This window comes from Pongo abelii, chromosome 8 (assembly GCF_028885655.2).
Source record: "Pongo abelii isolate AG06213 chromosome 8, NHGRI_mPonAbe1-v2.0_pri, whole genome shotgun sequence".
Lineage (NCBI taxonomy): Eukaryota > Metazoa > Chordata > Mammalia > Primates > Hominidae > Pongo > Pongo abelii.
Window position 1 is genome coordinate 38,320,449 of NC_071993.2, and position 19,048 is coordinate 38,339,496.

Here is a 19,048-nt window from a genome sequence, read left to right on the forward strand (position 1 = left end):
ATTGGCTAATGAGTTTCCTTTTGTTAATGGGTTTGTTGACAGCCTGATAAGGGGTGCAATACTGACAAAGGGAAGGTCAGGAGTGGAAGTAAGTGAAAGCTTGAACATAGGAAACCTTGGACCACTTCCCATTGCAGTGGACACAATTTTCAAGATTTCGTTGAATTTGATAGTCAAAGCTGCTGTTCAGGCTGTTGACTACCATTTTCTAGTGGGTACTGGGGCCAGGTCATGTTACAAAAGAAAATTTAACGTTTGGGCCTAATGGGAGGGCTGAGACCTAGGGTCTGGTGGTTGCAAGGGAGACAACAAAGTGTGTCATGGAGAGGTTTTGAGGGAGCCTGCCCCATAGTAAGAACCAAAAGAACAAAGAAGGCTGTTAGGAGGATGAGAATCCAAATTTTCTGGATGAGGAGGGACAGCAGGAAGCTGGGGCATCACCACAGGTTTTGGCTGTCTCTCAGAGGATGGAGCGATGAGGACTCTGATGGAGTCCCTGATAATCCAGTTTGCAGTCACCCAGTGGTGACCTGGGAAGCTTCTCACCCAGTGCCAGGATTTCCAGGCAGAGAATAAGAGAGGATTCCAGGAATGGGAAAAAAGGGGAGACTCACCCAACAACTGGTGACTGGTGATGGATGAAATGTCCTGCAATGGGAGAGATCCTTGCTGGAGCCACCTAGCAGAGAAAGGGGGAAAAAGAGGAAGGTAATGGAGAGGTCAAGTGACAGGGAATGGGGCTGGGAATGGGAAGTCTCCTCTCAGGGACTGGAAGTTAGTCCAGGACAAGCTGCCACTGCCCATTACTTTCCAGGTTGCAAGGAAAGACTCACCCTTTTGAAAACCAATCCCTATCCTAGGTTTTGGCACCAAAAATGTAAGATTTGGGGTAAGGGGTAGGGGTAAAGGAGGAGAACCAGTGGTTCAACAGCAACACAGGTTTATTAAGAAAACATGTGGAGGGGAACACCAGCCAGCACCAGAGTCCATTCTCTCCTTACAGGCTATGGTAGATATATGCTCTTTCTGCCTTAGTGGTGCGGGGGTAATGTCTAAGGCTATCTTGAGCGTGGAAAATTTTGCTGTTACCTGTTGCCTAGAGTGGCTAAGGAAGTCAGCATTGTGGTTAGACTAGCTTTTGAAGAATGGAATGTTTCTAATGGCCCAGGAGTTGGAAGGAGCATGAGATGGTAGAAGCTGCTACAATGGCATTACTTGAGTTAACAATCTAACCCTGATCATCTGGAAAAAGTCACCGTCAAAGGCCTTGGTAGAGGGGCAGGCCTGGCAGTGCCTTCCCTTGGGTTTCTCCTGGGCAGGCCTCTGCCATGAGGGGGTGCTTCCTTCTGCCTGTCTATGACCCACAACAAAGGAATGTCTGCTTCTGGGGGTTGGGTAGAGGACTGCTTACCTGACTGGAAACCTTCTTCAGGTGGATATTGAGGCTTCAATACAATACTAGCTTCCTGTTGCTGCTGCGACAAATTATTAATACCAGAATTTAGTGGCTTAAAACAGCACAGATATATTCCCTTACAGTTCTGGAGGCCAGAATTCTAAAGTCCCTCCCACTGAGTCAAGGTGGGAGCAGGGTCAGTGCCTTCCAAAGCTCTGTGGGAGAATTTGTTTCCTGGCTCTGGCAGCCTGAACTCCTCAACTTTTAATGCCCTCCTTGAATGATTCCAATTTCTTGCTTCTATCACTAAACCTCTCACCATTCTCCCATCACCTGCTCTGCTTTTTTTTTTTTTTTTTTTTTTTTTTTTTTGATGGAGTCTTGCTCTGTTACCCAGGCTGGAGTACAGTGGTGTGATCTTGGCTCACTGCAACCTCCACCTCCCGGATTCAAGCAATTCTCTGCCTCAGCCTCCTGAGTAACTGGGATTACAGGTGCCCACCACCACACCTAACTAATTTTTGTATTTTTAGTAGAGATGAGGTTTCACCATTTGGCCAGGCTGGACTTGAACTCCTGACCTTGTGACCCACCCACCTCAGCCTCCCAAAGTGCTGGAATTACAGTGTGAGCCAACATACCCGGCTATACCTGCTCTGCTCTTATAAGCATCAGGGTGAGTACATCAACTTGTCACCTAAATAAGCCAGTATAATCTTCCCTGACAAAGATCCTTAATTTTGTTACATCTGTAAAGCCCCTTTTGCCATATAAGGTAAATGTTCACAAGTTCCTGGGATTAGGATATGGGCATCTTGAGGGGCCACTATCAGTCTACTACAGCTAGACTACAAAATACTACACCTAGGCTGCAAAACCATTACACCCTCCTGGTGTTTTAATGATTGGGAGAAAAACACTTGGGATTTTTTGCTTTAGGGTCCTTCTTAACTTTGTATTTTTAAGGTCTGGGGTCTCTCTAAACCTTATTTTTAAGGTCTAGGCCTCACCAACTCTCTCCCACCAACCAGAGACACCTGCTGCAGTGTCTCCTCGAAAGTCTGGTGACATATCTAAATCTAAGTGCTGGTGAGAGGCCCAGGGTCAGTCAACAGCCCCCATGGCAGTCCCCTTGGCCAGAGGGTGCCTACCTAGGCCACACCTGGTGACTGCAACAAGCCCATGGCTGGGAAGAAACATACAGAAGGGTCTGGGGTCTGGTGAGGGCACCATGGAGGCCATGGGGTGAGCGAGGTCTGCTGGGACAGTGCAGATCTGCAGAGCTGAAGTGAGGCTGCAGAGCCTGGCCTAGTACTGCAGGAGCTGGAGAAGGAAGCTGGGAGCTGTGGTCCTGGTCCACAGAAATGCTGGAGACTGTGGCCAGGAGTGGCCTTGAGGCTGTGGAGAGAGCATCTCTTCCCCAAAGCATCTGGGGATGATGGCAAGATCTCCACCTGACAAGTGCAGCTTCCAAGTCCCAGATGTTGGGCTTTTTCTTTGTACTCAGAGACTAGTGGGGGCAGTGACAAGAAGGCAGGGAGCCTCTCCTGCTACCTCCTCCATGCTCTGTATCCAAAGACTGAGGGAGATGGAGCAGGCTAGGAGGTCGGGCACTTCATCCACCTGCTTTTTGGTACTGGTCATCTGGAGTTGGTTGCAGAGCTGGTCCAGCCATTCCTGCTGTTCACGTCACTGTAGGTGCTTCCGGTACTCCTTCAGCATAGGGATGCTCTGCTTGACCTCTAGTCACACAGCCTCTAGGCACTGGGAGTGGTCCTCCTGCAGGATGTTCAGCTTCGACTTGGCCAGGTGTGGAGGCATATGGCCAGCTTTGTCCAGGACATCCACTGGGCCGCTCATCGTAGCAGTGTGGTGATGACAGGATCGTGGTTGGTGCAGGCCGCAGTCTGGCAATCTGGTCATTGCCATTGCAGGAGGCAAAGTGTAGAGCTGTGCGGCCCTTGTCAGCTGCACAGGGATCTATGCCATCTTCCAGCAGCTGCCGCACTTTATCCACATCATTGTCGTTGGCATCGTTGGCATTGGGATCCCTCAGTCTCTTCAGAGCTGCACCTCTTTGCTCATAGGCCCGAGCCAGCAGTGAGGCCTGGCAGTGTGCCTCAGTCGCCAGCAGGGATCTTGCAGCACAGTTCCTGGTATAGCTCTGTGTCCTACTGCCACCAGACATGCAGGTAGCACAGTGAGGACTGGGCCCCGGGGGTCTACTGGCCCAGCGCAGCTGCCCAGTGCAGACCTGAAGTCGGCGAAGGAGAAGAGGCCCCAGGCACCCTTTGGCTTTTTTTTTTTTTTTTTTTTTTTTTTTTTTGGCAGGGTCTTGCTCTTTTGCCTATGCTGGAGTGCAGTGGCACGACCTCAGATCACTGCACCCTCTGCCTCCCAAGCTCAAGCCATCCCCCCACCTCAGTCTCTCAAGTAGCTGAGGCCACAGGCGCACCCCACCAGGCGTGGTTAATTTTTGTATTCTTTGTATTTTTGGTAGAAATGGGGGTTTCACTATGTTTCCCTGAGCTCAAAGCAATCCACCCACCTCGTCCTCCCAAAGTGCTAGAATTACAGGCCTGCACCAGCACACCTGGCCACTGTAAAGTCTTATTTCCACACAGCTAAGACATGTTTTAGAAAGTTTGCTAAAAGACCCCTGGAGACCTCCTTATTGTGGTCTCCCTTTCATCATGTTTAATTTGATTATCTTTTCTCCCCTTCTGCTTTTCAGAAATTTAAAGGCCAAAAAGAGGTACTAAACTTTAAAACTTCTCTTTTAGTCTTGCATTAAATTAATTCTTTTTTTTTTTTTTTTTTTTTTTTTTGAGATGAAATCTTGCTCTTGTCACCCAGGCTGGAGTGCAACGGCTCGACCTCAGCTCACTGCAACCTCCGCCTCCCAGGTTCAAACGATTCTCCTGCCTCAGCCTCCTGAGTAGCTGGGATTACAGGTGCCTGCCACGATGCCCAGCTAATTTTTGTATTTTTAGTAGAGACGGGGTTTCACCATGTTGGCCATGCTGGTCTCAAACTCCTGATCTCAGGTGATCCGCCTGCCTCGGCCTCCCAAAATGCTGGGATTACAGGCATGAGCCACTGCACCCATCCTGCATTAAACTAATTCTAAGAACCACCAAAAAAGGGAAAAATTCTTTGGAAAAAATTCTTTGGAAAGCAGTAAAATGATATGGACTGTTAGGATGTAAAATGTAGGATATAAGTCATTATTTGTTAATGCTGCTCTGACATAGGGACGTATCATTGAGAATCAACTTTTGCTCAATTTTCAGAGAAGTGGAATGGGTGCATCACTGATCTACATAAAAAATTGAAGAATTGTCTGAAAGAAAATACGGTATGTTTAAACTGGAAAAGTCCTTTAATACTTTGTTCATGAGCATTTACACAGTGGAGTTACTGTTTATTACGAGGGTACTGTGGACAAACCCAGGGCTGCTGGTGAATTGTGCCATCCTTACATGTCTCTCCTTGTAAGGTGCTTTGCAGTGTCTGTCTAAATATTAGAAACACTCTTTGTTTCTAGATTATTGCAAAGCTAAGGAAAAGTTATATTTCTTTAATTATCAGCTATCGTTTCTTTTAAACTTTCAGCATGAATATTTGGGGATTTATTTACAAATTTATTGCAAAGCCCTGGTGGACCTTAGAGATTTAATTGAAGATTTTTTAAACTAGTAGTTTCTCTTAATCACCTTTGTTAAAATTGGTATTCACCAGGATGCCCCTGTTGTCTGCTTTTTTCTTGATGCATCACTGAAATGACATTAGATTACAAACTCTTCTTTGCCCTTAATACTATTCTATCCTGAAGCCGCCTTTATATAATGAGGAAAGAAATAAGCAATTTGTTATGATCATCTGTTGGTGTATATCAAATGCTCACATCAAAATAGCATCCACCAGTGAAAAACATCACGTTTTACTGTTTTATTTGGATGACTATTTACTTTGCAATCAACTAGCAAGCATAACTTTAACTGGATTGCTTTAAGTGAACATTTAAACATGATAAACCATATGAATGGTATTTATGTTAATACATTTAAAATGAACATTTTTGCATCATGAGTAATATAACCTACCCCTCAATGAAAATTTAGAGTTAGAGTAAATTTGCTAATGAATTCAATAACTTTTCCATAATATTTTTAGTTATTTGATTAAGGTTCTCTTAGTGTTTCTCACACTTTTTAATAGCCTATGCCTTTTTTGCCTGTGTTTTTTATTGGTTTGTTAAAAGCAAAAACCTCATAACGTGTGCTACCTGGAAGCACTGTAATCTAGTGGCAAGATCATAGGCTCTGGGGACACAGTGCCAGGCCACGTCTCTTCTCCTGTCTGAAACTTAGTATCCTCTTTTGTGGTCATGAGTACTGAAGATCAATTCTGAAGATTTGATAAAACAGCATGAAGATTTGATAAAATAGTAAAGTGCTTCACATAATACCTGGCTTATAAATATGTAATAAATGTTTCCACTTTATATTTTTATTACATTCTTTTTTTTTTTTTTTTTGAGATGGTATCTTTCTCTGTTGCCCAGGCTGGAGTGCAATGGCATGATATCGGCTCACTGCAACCTCCACCTCCCGGGTTCAAGTGATTCTCCTGTCTCAGCCTCCTAAGCAGCTGGGATTACAGGCTCCCATCACCATGCTTAGCTAATTTCTGTATTTTTTAGTAGAGATGGGGTTTCACCATGTTGGTCAGGCTTGTCTTGAACTCCTGACCTCAGGTGGTCCACCCACCTAGGCCTCCCAAAATGCTGGGATTACAGGCAAGAGCCACCACGCCTGGCCTATGTTCTTAATTCAGTACTATTCTGAGTAAAAATAATTAGCTGTTAGTTTTTTAAATTTACCACGACTATTTTATAAATGTCAGTGCTTTCCATAAAGTGAAACAGGTTGTGTTGTGACGCTTTTGTCTTTACTTTGTGCTGGCCAATCACTCATTACACTGTTCCCCTGTTGTGATTAACACTTATTTATATTAAATTTTACCAGTTTATATTTTTGAGTGATTTATGTCTCCTGATTAGACTCTGACAAATAGAAAATTGATGTGAGGAAGGCTACCAGGAGACAACCCCACAAAGATGGGATTTGGGCATAGGTTTGGTTATTCAAGTAGCAGTGCTTAGCTTCTTGCCAATGGGAAATGGAATGCTGGTAATTTATAGGAAGTGACCTCACAATGAATGAAGCTCCCACTTGTTGATTGTGATGAAATGCAAGCTGAGGCACATGCCTTGGAAGCTAAGTGGCAGCTATACTTGACCACCTTGGCAGTAAGTTTGGCTATAAAGATTGGCGTGGGATGGATCCTTTTGAATGCACTTGAGCAGGGATCCCCAACCCCTGGAATGCACAGCAGGAGGTGAACAGTATTTGGCGAATGAAGTTTCATGTGTATTTACAGCCCTTCCCCATTGCTGGCATTACCATCTGAGTTCTGCCTCCTGTCAGATCAGAGGCAACATTAGATTCTCATAAGAATGTGTACCCTATTGTGAACTGCCCATGCCAGGGATCTAGGTTGTGCTGTCCCTATGAGAATCTAATGCCTGATGATCTGTCACGGTCGCCATCATCCCCAGATGAGATTGTATAGTTGCAGGAAAACAAGCTCAGGCCTCCCACTGATTCTACATTACGGTAAGTTGTATAAATATTTCATTATACATTAGAAAGTAATAATAAGGAAAATAAAGTGCACAATAAATGTAATGTACTAGAATCATATTGAATCCATCCTCCCCCTCCATGGTCTGTGGAAAAATTGTCTTCTATGAATTCTTCCTCCTCCTTTTTTTTGGTAGAGACAGGGTCTTACAATGCTGCCTAGGCTGATCTCCAACTCCTGTCCTCAAGCAATCCACCTGTCGAAGCCTCCCAAAATGCTGGGATTACAGGCAAAAGCCACCACACTAGGTCAAGACCATGTTTCTTAAACAAAATAAAAACTTGGTGGGAAGAGTGCTTGAGCCCAGAAGATTGAGGCTGCAGTGAGTACTTATCACACTATGGCACTCCCTCATAGGTGACAGAGAAAGATGCTCTCTCAAAAAGTAAAATAAAATAAAATAAAGTAAAATAAAATAAAATAAAATAAAATAATTCAACTCTGCCCACATCTTAAAAATATTATATTGTCTGTATCTTCATGACTCTCATTCCTGGCCCTTAAAATTATCCTCACACTGGACCTTTGTATTCATCCATGTGTTTAACCCCTTCTGGGACATGACCTGTCACAGGAAGAGTCCCCATTTTCCTCCAAAGCACTTGTCTCTGGGTCTACCTGGCCAGACGTCTGGGAGTTACCTTGAGGCATTACTTTCCTCCCTTCCCACATGCAGCCTAGCAAGATCTGCTGATTCTGCCCTGAATACAAATCCAAGACCATATCCCATCCTCCTTCACTGCCCTCTGGTGCTCAGTCAAAGCCATGCCACAGAGCAGCCAGGTCAGTTTCATTGAAAGTAGGAGGTGGAGCTTGTCATTCTCTGGTCTGTCATCTGTAGTGGCTTCCCATTGTACCAGGAATAACCTCACAGCCCCTGATAGGGCCTGCAGGGACATGGGTGAGCTGTGCCCTGCTGTTCCTCTGCCATCCCCTCATCCCCTCTGTGGATTGCTTGCTCTGTGTCAGCCACCGTGGTGGTCTGTGTACCTTTCTTCCTCTCAAGTCACAGCCTCCTGCACTGTCATGCTGAGGGGTAGTGTTTGTGGAATGCTCTTTCTTTAGGGCTTTCTGTGCCTCTCCTTTCTATTTGTGTCACAGTTTAAACATCACCATATTGGAGAAGTCTTCACTGAGCACTGTTTCACCTCAGGCTTGAGGCTTGCTGACTCATCATCCTTTTATTTTTCATGAAGCGGTGCTGGCTGACTTTTTTCCTCCCACTGCAGCACAGTAGCTCTGACAGCCCAGTTCATGCCTGTCTTGTTTACTTCTCAAGCAGGTGCTCAACAAACATTCATAGAGTAAATCTGTGGCATTAAAGCATTCTCTAAGCCAGCAGAAATGCCTAAGTTTGTTGGTCATGTAGCATGCATTGTGACACTTAGGGGCACGGGAGGAACTGCAGGCATCACACATGGAAGTGCCACAAGCTGTCACGAGCAAGGAAGGCTGCAGTGGGGATCCTCGTTCCCATAACCCTGGGGCCCTCAACTTCTCTTGAAACAGACCCTTTGAGTTTCAGTGCACAGAAATCAAGTCTCCTGGGTGAGGAGCCCTGCCTTCCCTATGGATTGAAGTGGGGCGCATGGCACTCTCTGAGTCTTCAAAGACTAGCTCTTAGGTGCAACTCAGTTGGCAACTACAAACTTAGGTCACTAATTGTATGTTATTTGCAGAATTCATGTACTTATTTTTTAACTACTTATACTGCTTTAAGTCTCTAAGAACTTAGTATATTGAAAAATGTCAAAATTTTAAGTTTTCTTAAACAACTGGCAAAAACAAGCAATAAGGCAAGAATACCCTATTTTATTGATCACTTTCTGATTTATAATCGGGTATTAGGGGACATCAAATATCACAAAAAATATTGTTGAGGAGGAGAAACTTAAAACTCTATTTTCTCAGGCCAGAACTTCTGACTCACAGTACAACTGAAATTACTCTCAGCCAAGAACAAATACACCAGGTAAAATAGTTGTGGAATCCTTTTTAAAAGAACAGATCAATACTTTCTAAGCTTTTAAAAATTACTTTAATCTTTTAAAATGATGGAACTCTTCTTGCCCAAAAATTCTTTTGCGGAAGCTCAATATGGGCACTTCTTGATTTATCAATATGAACCCCTTGCAGTTTGGGGATAACTCAGGCTTTGAACTTAGACTACTGCTATCCAAGAGAAATACAGCGTGCACCACAAATGTAAGCCACATATGTGACTTTAAATTTTCTACTACAACCAGTAACTATTATACATAAATACACAATGAAGTATTTCACATTCTCTATTTTACATACATATATTCTTTATTTGACAGTTGGTGTGTCTTTCATACTCACAGCATGTTTCAGTTCCAAGTAGCCACATTTTAACCACTCAGGGATAGCAGCTAACATCCACATTTAAACCTTAACATTTCTCAATATCCACCCTGTTTACAAAATGTCAAATACTGTAACTCTTTGGCCTGCACACGAATATCACAACCTAATAGGAAAGATCTAAAAAGTCTCCATTGAATGAATGACTTTATTTTATTACAGCTCTAAGTTTGCCTTTTTTTCCCCCATTTTTTGTTTACCATTAAGTAGTGTCACAGTGAGTGACCACAATTTGTAGATTGTCTACCACCTTAGGAGATTTTGTTGCCAATAACCAACAAATAGTCATACCCTGTAGTGTGAAGTTTTATGTTGTCAGGCAGTAAGTGCTTGGAATGAAGTGTGAATTTAGTATGTGCCTTAGGTTTTTACAAATTTGTGTAGTTAATCTTTCTGATGAATACTAAGGTGAACAAGGATTCTCAAGTTGGGCTTATAGATGTGTCCTAAAATGCTGCTCCTTCAGCCTTCATACTACTTTGGAGAAATTAGTGATGGTCAGTCAGTGTGCCAAATAGATTTAGTATGTATGATAAATGGATGAGAAATGGTTGAGAAATTCTGTACTAGAGTAACAAAAATTATTCCGGTCCAGGAGCCTTGTAGTGGAGAAGATAAAAAAGTCATAGGTTAACCTACTCAGCATGCTTTTGATTTGGGCAAAGAATTAAGGTATTGGAGAAGAAAATGGGAAGTGACACATTATTTTGCTCTCAGCCAACCTCTCAGCCAACCAGCCTCTCATGCAGCCTCAGTAAACCTCTGAGACAGACTCTCAGTCAGGTGGCCTTTCAGCCAGCCTTGCAGCCAGGCAGCCTCACGACGAGCTTCCCATGCAGCCTGCATTTTGAACAACCTTCCGGCAAGCATCTCACCCAGTGAGAAAATCTGCAACTTGGCCAGCACCCTAGCCGGCCTCTTGGTTAGCCTCTCATGCAGCCAGCCTCTAGGCCAGCCTCCTAACAAGCCAACCTGACATCCAGCCTCTTGGCAGGACTCAGCCTGCCAGGCTGTCAGCAAACCTTCTAGCAAGAATTTAAGGCAACCTCTCAGCCTCTCACACAGGCTCTCTGCCAGCCTCCTAGACAGCCAGCCTCTCATCCAGGTTCTTGGCAAGCCTCCCACGAAGCCTCTATGCCAGCCTCCCAGCCAGCCAGCTTCAAGACAAGCCTTCCATGCAGCCAGCATTTCAAACAGCATTCCAGCAAGCCTCTTGCCCAGCCAGAAAACCTGCTGTTCGACCAGCCTTCCAGGCAGCCATGCTCTAGGCTGGTCTCCTAAAAAATGAGCCTGTCACCCAGCTTCCTAGCCAAATTCAGCCTGCCACACTCTCAGCACACATTTTAGGAAGCATTTAAGGGGCAGCCTCTCACATAGCCTCTTACACAGGCTCTCAGCCTGGCTCCAACATCCAGCCTCTGATCCAGCCTCTTGGCAAGCCTCTAAGTGAATCTCCCATCCAGCCAGCCTCAAGACCAACCTCCCATGCAGCCAGCGTTTTTAACAGTCTTCCAGCAAGCCTCTTATACAGCCAGACAATCTGCCACTCTACCAGTTTCCTAGCCAACCTGTTGGGTAGCCTCCCATGCAGCCCATCTCCAGGCCAGGCTCCTAACAAGCCAGTCTTCCATTCAGCTGCTTAGCCAGAGTCAGCATGCCAGGATCTCAGCAAGGCTTTTAGCAAGCCTTTAAGGCAGCCTGTCAGACTGAAAGACTCTCACACAGGCTCTTGGTCAGCATCCCAGCCAACCAGCCTCTCATCCAGCCTCTCATCCAGCCTCTAAGCCAGGCTCCCAGCAAGCGAGCCTCAAGACCACCCTGCCATACAGCCAGCATCTCAGCCACCCTCTCAGCAACACTTTCATCCATCCAGCCTAGCTGCCTCTCGGCCAGCCTCCTAGCCAGCCTGCTGGCCAGACTACAAACAAGCTTGTCAGCCATCCGGTCTCTAAATAAGACTCTCAGCAAGCCTCAATGCCAGCCTCTAGGTGAGCCAACCTCAAGACCAGCCTCCCATGCAGCCAATATTTCAAATAATGTTCCAGCAAGCCTCTCGCCCAGCTAGACAACTTGCCACTTGGCTGGCCTCCTAGCCAACCTCTTGGTTAGCCTCCCATTAGCCTGTCTCCTAACAACCCAGCCTTCCATTTGGCCTCTGAGCGAGACTCTGCATGCTGGGTTCCCAGCAGGCCTTTTAGCATGCCTTTAAGGCAGCCTACCAGCCAGCCAGCCTCTCATCCAGTCTCACAACAAGCCTCTAAGCCAGCCTCCCAGCCAGCAAGCCTCAAGACCAGCCTTTCATGCAGCCAGGGTCTTGGCCAGCCTCTCAACAAGCCACTCGGCCATCCAGCCTGCCTGACTCTTGGCGAGCCTCCTAGCCAGTCAGCATTCCGGCCAGACTCTTAGCCAGCTTCTCAGCCACCCTCTCAAAAGGCCTCTGAGCATGCCTGTAACCCCTCCTGCCATGCAGCCAGCCACAAGACCAGCCACCCATGCAGCTAGCATTTCAAACAGCCTTCCAGCAAGTTCTTGCCAGACATCCTATTACACAGGCTGTCTGCCAGACTCCTTGCCAGCCACCGTGTTATCCAGGCCCTCAGCCAGCCGCTCAGAAGCCTCTCGGCTAGCCTTCTAGACAGCCAGCCTGATATCCAGCCTCTCAACCAGCCTCTGGGCCTGGCTTCTAGCCAACCGGCCTACCAGCCACTTAGCCAGCCAGCCACCCTCAAGATCAGCCTTCCATGCAGCCAGTGTGTCAGCCAGCCTCCTGGCAAGCCTTTGGGCCACCCATCCTACCTGCCTCTGGGACAACCTCCTAGCCAGCCAGCCTGCCGGCAAGAACCACAGCCAACTTTACAGACATGTAGACTCTCAACAAGCCTCTAAGCCAGCCTCTTAGCCCACCAACCTCATGACCAGCCTCCCATGCAGCAAGCGTCATGGCCATTCACTCTGCCTGCCTCTCGGCCAGTTTTCTACCTGGCCAGCCTGCCAGCCAGACTCTTATCCTGCTTCTTGGCCATCCAGCCTCTCAACAAGACTTTCAGAAAGCCTCTAAGCCAGGCTTCCATCCAGCCAGCTTCAAGACCAGCTACCCATGCAGCCAGCGTTTCCAATAGCCTTCTAGCATGCCTCTTGCCCAGCCAGACAACCTGCTGACCTCTTAACTAGTCTCTGATTCAGCCTCCCATGCAGCCAGCCTATAGGCCAGCCTCCTAACAAGCCAGCCTTTTATTGGGCCTCATAGCCAGACACCACCTTCCAGGTTCCCAGCAGACTTTTAAGTATGCCTTTAAGGCAGCATCTCAGACATACTGCATCTCAAACAGGCTTTCTGGCAGCCTACCAGCCAGTATTACAACAAGCCTATAAGCCAGCATCCCAGCCAGCAAGCCTCAAGAGCAGCCTCTCATACCACCAGTGTCTCTACCAGCCTCCCATCAAGCCTCTTGGCCATACAGCCTGCCTGCCTCTTGGCAAGCCTTCTAGCCAGCCAACATGCTGGCCAGTCCCTTAGCTTGCCTTTCAGCCACCCAGCCTCTCAACAAGCCTATCAGCAAGCCTTAAGCCATCTTCCAAGCCAGCCAGCCTTAAGACCAGCCTACCATGCAGACACTCTCTTGAAGAGACTTCTAGCAAGCCTCTCAACACAATCAGACAAGCTTCCACATGGCCAGCCTCCTCGCCAGCCTTTTGGTTAGCCTCCCAGGCAGCAAACCACTAGCCAGCCTCCTAACAAGCCAGCCTTGTATTCAGCCTCTTAGCCAGATTCATCCTGCCAGGCTCTGAGCAAGCCTTTCAGCATACCATTAAGGCAGCCTCTCAAACAGACAACCAGCCTCTCACACTGGCTCTCGGCCAGTCTCCCAGCCAGCCAGCCTCCCATGCAGCCCTTCAGCAAGACTCTAAGCCAGCCTCCAAAACTACCATTCTCTTGAGCAGCATCCCATGCAGCCAGTCTCTGAGCATGCCTCTAAGCCAGCCTCCCAGCCATCTAGGTAAAGTTCAGACTCCCACGCCACCAGCGCCTTGGCCGGTTTTTCAGAAAACTTCTCAACAAGCCTCGAAGCCAGCATCCCAACCAGTCAGCCTTAACACCAGCCTCCCATGTAGCCAGCATCTTGGCCAGTGACCCAGCAAGCCTCTAGCCAGGCAAGACCACCAGCCACTCATAAGCCTCTCAGCCAGGCCTGCCTTCCCCGCAGCGAGTCTAGGTCAGGCTCTGAAAAACCCAGCCTACCACCTATCCTGTTAGCTGGACTCATCCTGCCAGGCTCCCAGCAAACCTTTTAGTAAGCATTTAATGCAGCCCCTCAGACAGCCTCTCACACAGAATCTCGGCCAGATTCCTAGAGAACCATCCTGTTATCCAGTCTCTCAGCCAGCCTCTCAGCAAGCCTGTAAGCCTGAGAATTAACCAGCTAGGCTCAAGATGATCCTTCAATGCAGTCAGTGTCCCGGCAAGCCTACCGGCATGCCTCTTGGCCATGGAACCTGCCTGCCTCTGGGCCGGCATCCTAGCCAGCTAGTCTGCTGGCAAGAACCTGAGCCAACTTGTTGGTCATCTAGCCTCTGAAAATGCCTCTCAACAAGCCTCAAAGCCAGCCTCCTAGCCAAGAAGCCTGACCACCACCCTCCCAGGCAGCCAGCATCTCGGCTTCGCTCCCAGCATGGCAGCAATCCACGCTGCCTGTCTCTCGGCTATCCTTCTAACCTACCAGACTGCCAGCCAGACTCTTAGCCAGCTTCTTCGCTATCCAGACTCTCAACAAGCTTCTCAGCAAGACTAAAAGCCAGCTAGCCAGCCTGAAGACCACAGCCAGCATTTCCAACAGCCTTCCAGCAAGCCTCTCATCTAGCCAGACAACCTGGCCCTGGCCAGCCTATTAGCGAGCTTCTCCTTTAGCCTCCCATGCAGCCAGACTCTAGGCCAGCCTCCAAAAAAGCCAGTTTGGCATTTGACCTCTTAGCTGGACTCTGCTTGCTGTGCTTTCTGCAGGCTTTTAGCATATTTTTATGTCAACATCTCAGACAGACAGCCTCTCCAACAGGCTCTCTCCCAGCCTACCTGCCAGCATTGCAGCATGTCTCTAAGCCAGCCACCCCACAAGCAAGCCTCAAGACCAGCCTCTCATGTCACCACCATCTCGGCCAGCCTCCCAGCAAGCCTCTCGGCAATCCAGCCTGCCTGTGTCTTGGCAAGACCCCTAGCCAACCAGCGTGCTGGCCAAACTCTTAGCCGGCCTCTCAGCCACCCAGCCTCTCAACAAGCCTCTCAATAAGCATGTAAGCCATCTAGCCAACCAGCCTCAAGACCAGCCTGCCATGCAGACACTGACTTGCACAGATATCCAGCAAGCCTCAAACCCAGCCGAACAACCTGCCTCGTGGCCAGCCTCCTCACCAGCCTTTCTGTTAGCCTCCCATGCAGCAAGCCACTAGGCCACCCTTCCAACAAGCCAGCCTTGCATTTGGCCTCTTAGCCAGACTCATCCTGGCAGGCTCTGAGTAAGCATTTCAGCAAGCCCTTAAGGCAGCCTCTCAGACAGACTGCCAGCCTCAGACACAGGCTCCTGGCCAGTCTGTCAGTGAGCCAGCCTCTCATGCAGCCTTTCAGCAAGATTCTAAGCCAGCCTCCAGACCGCCATCTTGTAGACCAGCCTCCCATGAAGCCAATACCTTGGCCTGCCTGTGATCAAGACTCTCAGTAAGCCTTGAAACAAGCCTCCCAGCCAGGTAAAGAACACCCTTCCACGCAACCAGGATTTTGGCTGACTTCCCATGAAACCTCTTAGCAAGCCTCGAAGCCAGAATACCAACTGGCCAGCCTCAACACCAGCCTCCTATGCAGCCATCATCTTGGCAAGCCTCCCAGCAACCCTCTCGCCAGGCAAGACCTTCGGCCACTCAATTAGCCTCTCAGACAGCCTCTCAACCCAGCCTGCCTTCCTTGCATTCAGTCTCTAGATCAGCCTCCTAAAAAGCTGGCCTGCCACCCATCTTCCTTGCTGGACTCTGCCTGCCAGGCTCTCAGCAAGCCTTTTAGCAAGCGTTTAATGCAGCCTCTCAGACAGCCTTTCACACAGGCTCTCACTCAGAGTCCTAGCCAGCCAACCTGTTATTCAGCCTCTCAGCAAGCCTCTCAGCCAGCCTGCTAGCCAGCCAGACTGCCAGCCAGACTCTTAGATGCCTTCTCTGCTATGCAGCCTCTCAGCAAGCCTCTAAGCCACCCACTTAGCCAGGCAGCCTGAAGACCAGCCTTCCATGAAGGCAGCATCTTGGCCAGTCTCCCAGCAAGACTCTTAACACACCCAGACTGCCTGACTCTGGGTCAGCCTCCTAGCCAGCCAGCCTGCCAGCAAGAACCTTACCCAAATTATCGGCCATCTAGCCTCTCAAAAACCCTCTCAAGAAGCCTCTAAGCCAGCATCCTAGCCAACCCACCTCATGATCAGTCTCCTATGCAGCCAGTGTCTAGGCCACGCTGCCAGCAAGTGTCTCGGCCATCCACTCTGACTGTCTCTTGGCCAGTTATCTACACAGCCATCCTGCTGGCAAGACTCTTCGCTGGCTTCTCAGCCATCCAGCCTCTCAAGAAGACGCTCAGCAAGCCTCTAAGCCAGGCTGCCAGCCAGCCAGCCAGCCAGCCTCAAGACCAGCTTCCCATGCTGCCAGGGTTTCCAACGGCCTTCCAGCATGCCTCTTGCCCAGGCAGACAACCTGTCACTTGGCTGGCATCCTAACCAGCCTCTGATTCAGCCTCCCATGCAGCTAGCCTCTAGGGCAGCCTCCTAACAAGCCAGCCTTCCATTCGGCCTCTTAGCTGGATTCTGCCTGCCGGGCTCCCAGTAGGCCTTTTAGCATGTCTTTAAGGCAGCCACTCAGAAAGACAGCCTCTCAAACAGACTTTGTGCCAGCCTACCAGCTAGCCTCACAGCCAACCTCTAAGCCAACCTCCCAGCCTGCAAGCCTCAAGAGCAGCCTCTCATGCCACCAGCATCTCGGCCAGCCTCCTATCAAGCCTCTCGGCCATCCAGCCTGCCTTCCTCTTGGCAAGACTCTTAGCCAGCCACCATGTCGCCCAGTTGCTTAGATGGCCTCTTAGCCACCCAGCCTCTCAACAAGCCTATCAGCAAGCCTTTAAGCCATCCCCCCATCTTCCCAGCCTCAAGACCAGCCTCCCATGCAAAAACCATCTTGAAGAGATTTCCAATAAGCCTCTCGTCCAGCCAGATGACCTTCCACATGGCCAGCCTCCTTGCCAGCCTTTTGGCTAGCCTCCCAGGCAGCAAACCACTAGGCCAGACTCCTAACAAGCCAACCTTGTATTCGGCCTCTTAGTCGGACTCATCCTGCCAGGCTCTGAGCAAGACTTTCAGCACATCTTTAAGGCAGTCTCTTGACACACAGACAGCCTCTCACACTGGCTTTCAGCCAGTCTCCCAGGGAGACAGCCTGTCATGCAGCCCTTCAGCCAGACTCTAAGCCAGCCTCCAAAACTGCCCTTCTCTCGAGCAGCGTCCCATGCAGCCAGTACCTGGGCCAGCCTCTGAGCAACACTCTCAGCAAGGCTCTAAGCCAGCATCCCAGCCAGCCAGGTAAAGGTCAGCTTTCCACACCACCAGCTTCTCAGCCAACCTTTCAGGAAGCTTCTCAGCAAGCCTCCAAGCCAATATCAAAACCAGCCAGACTCAACACCAGCCTCCCATGCAGCCAGAGTGTTGGCCAGCATCCTGACAAGCCTCTCACCAGGCCAGACCACTGGCCACTCAGTAAGACTCTCAGACAACCTCTCAGCCTGGCCCTCCTTCCCCTGCAGCCAGTCTCTAGGTTAACCTCCTAAAAAGCCCACCGGCCACTCATCCTCCTAGCCGGACTCAGCTTGCCAGGCTCTCAGCAAGCCTTTTAGCATGCATTTAATGCAGCCTCTCAAACAGAGAGCCTCTCACACAGGTTCTCGGCCAGACTCCTAGCAAGCTGGCCTATTATCCAGCCTCTCAGCAAGCCTCTTGGCCAGCCTTCTAGCCAGTCTGTCTGCCAGCCAGACTCTTAGACAGCTTCTCAGCTATTCAGCCTCTCAACAAGCCTCTATGTCAGCCAATTAGCCAGCCACCCTCAAGATCAGCATTCCATGCAGGAGGCATCTTGGCCAGCCTCCTGGCAAGCCTTGCCCACCCAACAGGCCTGGGACAGCCTCCTAGCGAGCCAGCTTGCCAGCAAAAACATTACTCAACTTCTCAACCATTTAGCCTCTCAAAAAGCCTCTCAAGAAGCCTCTAAGCCAGTGTCCTAGCCAACCCGCCTCGTGACCAGCCTCCCATGCAGCCAGCGTCTAGGCCATGCTCCCAGCAAGCGTCTTGGCCATCCCCTCTGCCTGCCTCTTGGCCAGTTTTCTGCGAGCCAGCCTACCAGCAAGACTGTTAGCCAGCTTCTCAGCCATCCAGCTTCTTAACAACAATCTCAGCAAGTCTCTAAGCCAGACTGCCAGCCAGCAAACCTCAAGACGAGTCTCCTGTGCCGCCAGGGTTTCCAATGGCCTTTCAGCATACCTCTCGCCCAGCCAGACAAACTGCCACTTGGCTGGCATCCAAACCAACTTCTGATTCAGCTTCCTATGCGGCCAGCTTGTAGGGAAGCCTCCTAACAAGCCAGCCTTCCATTTGGCCTCTTAACAGGACTCTGCCTGCCAGGCTCCCAGCAGACCTTTTAGCATAACTTTAAGGCAGCCTCTCAGACAGTCAGCCTCTCAAACAGGTTTTCTGCCAGCCTACCAGTCAGCCTCGCAGCAAGCCTGTATGCCAGCCTCCCAGCCTGCATGCCTCAAGAGGAGCCTCTCATGCCACCAGCATCTTGGTCAGCCTCCCATCAAGCCTCTCGGCCATCCAGCCTGCCTGCCTCTTGGCAAGCCTCCTAGCCAGACAGCATGCCTTGCAGACCCTTAGCTGGCCTCTCAGTTAACCAGTCTCTCAACAAGCCTCTTAAGCAATCCTGTAAGCCATCCTCCCAGCCAGCCAGCCTCTAGACCAGCCTCCCCAGCAGACACTGTCTTGAAGACTTCCAGCAAGCCTCTCGTCCAGCCAGATGACTTTCCACATGGCCAGCATCTTTGCCAGCCTTTCAGTTAGCCTCCCAGGCAGAAAGCCTCTAGGCCAGCCTCCTGACAAGCCAGCCTTGTATTCAGCCTCTTTGGTGGACTCATCCTGCCAGGCTCTGAGCAAGCCTTTCAGCACACCTTCAAGCAACTTCTCAGACAGCCAGCCTCTCACACTGGCATTTGGCCAGTCTCCCAGTGAGCCAGCCTCTCATGCAGCCTTTCAGCAAGACTCTAAGCCAGCCTCCAAATGACTATTCCCTCCAGCAGCCTCCCATGCAGCCGACGCCATGACCAGGCCCCTAGCAGGCCTGTCAGCAAACCTCTAAGCAAGCCTCCCAGCCATGCCACCACCATCTCAGCCAGCCTCCCAGCAAATCTCTCACCAATCTTCAAAGCCAGTATCCCAGCCAGTCAGCCTCAACACCAGCCTCCCATTAAGCCAGCATCTTTGCCTGTCTCCCAGC

General features: G+C 49.4%; 1 long non-coding RNA gene and 1 pseudogene across 8 annotated transcripts in view; one reads left to right on the plus strand and one right to left on the minus strand.

The window, feature by feature from the left end:
• The window catches only part of LOC134762035 (uncharacterized), a 72,781-nt gene that overhangs the window by 20,971 nt on the left and 32,762 nt on the right, over window positions 1-19,048 (plus strand). For 5 of the 8 annotated variants that reach the window (XR_010141494.1, XR_010141496.1, XR_010141492.1 and 2 more), the window contains 2 exons: window positions 1,930-2,072; window positions 4,690-4,754. This is a non-coding gene — a long non-coding RNA (uncharacterized LOC134762035). Of the gene's footprint in view, window positions 1-1,929; window positions 2,073-4,227; window positions 4,351-4,689; window positions 4,755-7,241; window positions 7,486-19,048 lie in introns of those variants that run through there. The other 3 variants (XR_010141491.1, XR_010141495.1, XR_010141493.1) reach the window with 3 other exon arrangements.
• Window positions 2,886-3,679, minus strand: LOC129048481 (ankyrin repeat domain-containing protein 54-like; annotated as a pseudogene).